A 5,170-nucleotide genomic window follows, 5' to 3' on the forward strand; every position below is an offset into this window, starting at 1 on the left:
AGATAGACGAGGTAGAGCGAGAAGGTTGGCATCGGAAGAGCCAAGTGTGCCGGTTGGGTTGTAGAAGGAGAGTGGCCAGGTGAGGAAGGAGGGGGCAAGGTGGTGGGCCGCTTTCAAGTCTACGGTGTGGAGTTTTTATTTGATGGGGAGGTGGATGGGCAACCACTGGAGTTTCTTGAAGAGGGGGGAAATACGTCCTGAACGTTTCTGTAGGAGAGAGGTAGCCTCCAGGGGTGTCAGGCCCCGGCCGCCCCACAGTCGTCGCTGCCTGCTGGCCCTGCAGCAGGAAGGATGGCAGCGAGACTAGATCTCTCCGGGGGAGAAGTGGCCAGACAGTTCAGAGGCAGGGGGACTCCTGCCACCACTCCACCCCCCCCAGGTGGGGCTATGTTTTCCTTCCCCTGGGCGGGGGGTCCCTCCCGGAGCTTGGCCTTGGGTCCGTGGGGGCTACGGACTCCACTCCAAGTTCGGCCTTCTCCTCCCCGCCCCGTCCTCAGATCGATCACGATCTTACTGAGCATCTGCCCTGTGCGGAGCACTGTGCTGAGGGAGGTGAGGGCAGGGTCCTCACCCTGGGTAAACCGAGCGGGAGCAAGCAGCCGGCCCCCAGCTCTGCCCACTCCCCCTCACACCCCTCCCTCCAGGGCCAGATCGAAGCCCCAGACCCACCCAGGCCGGTTGGCTCTTTCTGCTTGTTCCCTGTTCCCCTCCCCACGTCTCAGCGTGCCCCCCTGCACCCCCTGCTGCTCCCCCGTGCCCCCTGGTCGGGCTCGGAGAGGTCGGGGACCTGGACAGGGCTTCCGGGACGAGAGGAGCCGAGGGCAGGGGAGGGCCGGGCCAAGCCAGGCTGGCCGCCGACCCTGCCAGAGCCAAACAAGGGAAGCGACTGGTCGGCCGGGGAACGTCCGGCCGCCCTCCTGTAAACAGGAACTCGTGGGCTGGGCCTCCACTTCGGCTACGGCCCCGACCCCACCAGAACCCCCTGCCGGGCTGCAGCCGGACCCCGCTGACCCCCGCGCCCCCTCCCCGCCGCCCCGACCCCCGCTCTGTGGACCGGTATCACCGGCCGTGGGGCGACTGGGGACGATGGGAGGGCCGGACGGCCGGGCCCCTCGGCCTCCCCTCTCCCTGACGAGCTATTTCTCAGGGGTCACTCGGGGGCCGGGCGGGACTTATGGAGGGGGTGCCCGACCTCACCCCCGGAACTCCGAGCCCGGACCCTCTAGAGCCGAGCCCCCAGCTCCCGCCGCCCCCACCGGGTCCAGGAATAGCTTGGGGAGCGGGGGCCGGGGGACGGGAGGTGCCGCTGACACACAGCAGGCCCAGAGCCGGAGTCCGAGTAGCCTCTCTCGCAGTCTGACCGCCTGCCAGCCAGCACTTGGGCTCCTCCGGAGTCCCCCGGGGGCCCCCGGGGCTCGGCGCCACCCCCGCCTCCATCCCCTCGTGGGCTCTGCCAAGCTGGGGGTACCCGTGGCCTCCGGCAGGGCTGGGGGGAGGGAATCGGGGGCTCCTCCCCAGCTGCCTCCCCGCCCCTCCAGCAGCAAACCCACCTCCGAGGCCCAGGGCAGAGCGCTCAAGGTGAGTAATAAAATAACGGTGGCATCTGTTAAGCACTTACTACGCGCCGCGCACTGTTCTAAGCCCTGCGGTAGATACGAGCAAATCGGATTGGACACAGTCCCTGTCCCACGTGGGGCTCACAGTCTTAATTCCCATTTTACACATGCGATAACTGAGGCAAGGAGAAGTTGAGTGGCTTGACCAAGGTCACCCGGGGGGTAAGTGGTGGAGCTGGGTGTAGAACGCGGGACCGTCTGACTCGGAGGCCCGTGCTCTATCCGCTAGGCCACGCTGCTTCTCTGATGATGGGGCACAGAGCACGGCGGGGAACGTGGTTCCGGGCTGGCTCCTTTCCTCCCGGGACAGTGACGGTGACCAAACGTGGAATCCAGCTTGCACTCGGAGCGGGGGGCAGAAAGCAGCGTGGCTTAGTGGAGAGAGCCAGGACTTGGGAGTCACAGGTCATGGGTTCTAATCCCACTTGTCAGCTGTGTGACTTTAGGCCAGTCACTACACTTCTCTGTGCCACAGTTACCTCCTCTGTAAAATGGGGATGAAGACTGTGAGCTCCGCATGGGCCGAACTGATTACCTTGTATCTACCCCGGTGCTTAGAACAGTGCTTGGCACAGAGTAAGCACTTTGACAAATATCGTAATTATTAATACCACTAGCCCACACGAGTAATTGTGACAGTTGCTAAGTGCTGACTACGTGCCAAGCATTTTAGGAAGTGCTGGGGCGGATGTGAGAAAACCAGTCGTGCATGAGGCTCTCAATCTAAGTAGGAAGAAGGACAGGTACTGAACTCCCATTTTGCAGATGAGGGAACTGAGGACCAGAGAAGTTAAGTGACTTGCCCATGGTCACACTTCAGGTAAGTGGCAGAGTCAGGATTAGAACCCAGGTCCTGTGATTCCCAGGCCCCTGTTCTTTCTGCTGTGTGACCTTGGGCAAGTCACTTGTTCTCTGTGCCTCAGTTTCCTCAACTGTAAATGGGGCTTAAGGCCGTGCGCCCCATGCGGGACAGGGACTGTGTCCGACCTGACAGATCTATATCTACCCCAGCACTTAGTACAGTGCCTGGTGCATAGAAAGTGCTTAACGAACACCACTATTATTAGTGGAAGGAGCACGGGACTGGGGTTCAGGAGACCTGGGTTCTAATCCCAGCTCTGCCACTTTTCTGTTTTGTGACCTTGTGCACAGGTCGCTTTTGTGTTTCAGTTTCCTCATCCATAAAATGGGGCTCCTCGTCATCCCTCCTGAGGCTGTGAGCCCTGTGTGGGGCAAGGATTTTGTCAGATCTATCGCATCTACCCCAATGCTTGGCACATAGTTAGCGCTTGTCGACAACCACAGTCATTACTATCCCCTCAGTTTAGTGCATGGGAGGCTTGCAGGGCCCCCGTCCCCCTCCCCCACAAGCCTGGGACCCACTTCCTCATCGAAAAAACCCACCTCAGAGTCGGTTTCGAGGTTCTCCGCCAACTGTCCCCATCCTATCTATTGGGCCCCTCTACCCACCCCCAGGCTCCCAGCCTGGAACGCTTGTCCCCTGAGAAGAGCTGCCAGACTACAGCTCTCTTCAAAGCCCCGGGAGTCAGAAGGACTTGGGTTCTAATCCCGACTCCGCCACTTGCCTGCCGTGCGACCTTCACTTCTCTGTGCCTCGGTGGCCTCCTCTGTAAAATGGGGGTTAAGACTGTGAACCCCTGTGGGACATGGACTGTGTACAACCCGATCAGCTTGGATCGACCCCAGGACTCAGAACAGTCCTTGACACATAATAAGCGCTTAACAAATACCACTATCATCATCATCGAGACAGGTATAGGTCTTAATTCCACTTGTATATTTTCCTCGTGCTTAGTGCGGTGTTTTGCCCCCAGCAAACGCTTAATAAATATTACTACTAGAAAAAGCATTAGCCTGGGAGTCAGAGGACCTCGGTCCTAATACCGGCTTTGCCAATAGCTTGCGGTGCGACCGGGGGCAAGTTACTTAACTCCCCTGTGCTCGTTTCCTCAACTGAAAAATGAGGACTCAATAGCTAATAATAATAATAATGATGGCATATGTTAAGCGCTTACGATGTGCAAAGCACTGTTCTAAGCGCTGGCGAGGATACAAGGTGATGGCGTTGTCCCACAGGGGCTCACAGTCTTAATCCCCATTTTCCAAATGAGGTAACTGAGGCACAGAGAAGTGACTTGCCCAAAGGCACACAGCTGACAAGCGGCTGAGCCGGCATTTGAACCCATGACCTCTGACTCCCAAGCCGGGCTCTTTCCACTGAGCCACGCTGCTCCGACTTAGACTGGGAGCCCAATGGGATCGCGTCCAACCTGATTAACTTGTATCTACCCCAGTGCTTAGAAGAGTGTTTTACACATAGCAAGTGTGTTGAAAATTCCATACTAACGGTCACAACCGTCACCTCCTCCCAGCTTTCCCCCTTAAATGAGCACAACTCCCAAGTTTTATCATTTCAACATCCACCTCTAGCTTAAGTGGTAGGAGCAGTATTTATTTTACTCTCATTCTCTGCACTTGTGAATATAAACAAAACTACACTCCGTTATTTTGATTACTTGTAAATATTTTACGTCTCTTCCACACTGGAGTGGAAGCTGCTGGTGGGGAGAGAACAAGTCTCAGGCTTCTCCTGAACTTTCCCAAACTCTTAGTATGGGGCATTTGCACCCGGCCGGGGGCTCGGTGAATACCCTCGCTGCTCCTGGGGGGGTCGGGGGGCAGCTCTTTTCCCTTGCAACTGCAGCGTGGCTTAGTGGGTAGAGCACGGGCCTGGGAGTCGGGTCACGGGTTCTATTCCCAGCTCTGCCACATCTGCTGTGTGACCTCGGGCAAGTCGCTTCGCTTTTCTGGGCCTCAGTGACCTCATCTGCAAAATGGGACCGAGTGGGAATCCTTTGTGGGACGGGGACTGTGTCCAACCTAACTTGTATCTACCCCGGCACTTAGAATAGTGCTCGGCAAATAGTGAGTGCTTAATAAGAACCATAATAATAATAATAACTTTTATTATGAACTGCGGGCCCGGATCTGTGCAGCCAGGCGGGAGGTGGCTGGGGCCAGAGGGCAACTGGGTCCAAACGAGGCCACGCTTGGGCTTAAAGCAGCCATTTGGTGTCACCCCCAGGGCTGGTGGTAGAGCTGGGAGGCAGGGGGGTCCTGCCACGAGTCTCTTGGGGCAGCGTGGACTAGTGGATAGAGTAGGGGCCTGGAAGTCAGAAGGACCTGGGTTCTAATCCCTGCTTCCACCACTTGTCTGCTGTGTGACCTTGGCCAAGTCACTTCGCTTCTCTGGGCTTCATTTTCCTCATCTGTAAGACGGGGATTAAAACTGTGAGCCCCATGTGGGACAGAGACCATGTCCAACCTGATTATCATGTATTTACTTCAGTACTTAGCACAGTGCCTGGCACATAGTGAGTGCTTAAATACCATGATTATAATTTCTGCCCACGTTCTCTGGGAGAGACGCGCCTCCCCAAGATTCCCCGACCTCGTGCTGAACGGGGGTTCCTCGGTTCTACGTTCACCCCCGCCCCCAGGACGGGGGTTGGTGAGTGGATCAGGGATGCAAA

This window comes from Ornithorhynchus anatinus, chromosome 11 (assembly GCF_004115215.2).
Source record: "Ornithorhynchus anatinus isolate Pmale09 chromosome 11, mOrnAna1.pri.v4, whole genome shotgun sequence".
Lineage (NCBI taxonomy): Eukaryota > Metazoa > Chordata > Mammalia > Monotremata > Ornithorhynchidae > Ornithorhynchus > Ornithorhynchus anatinus.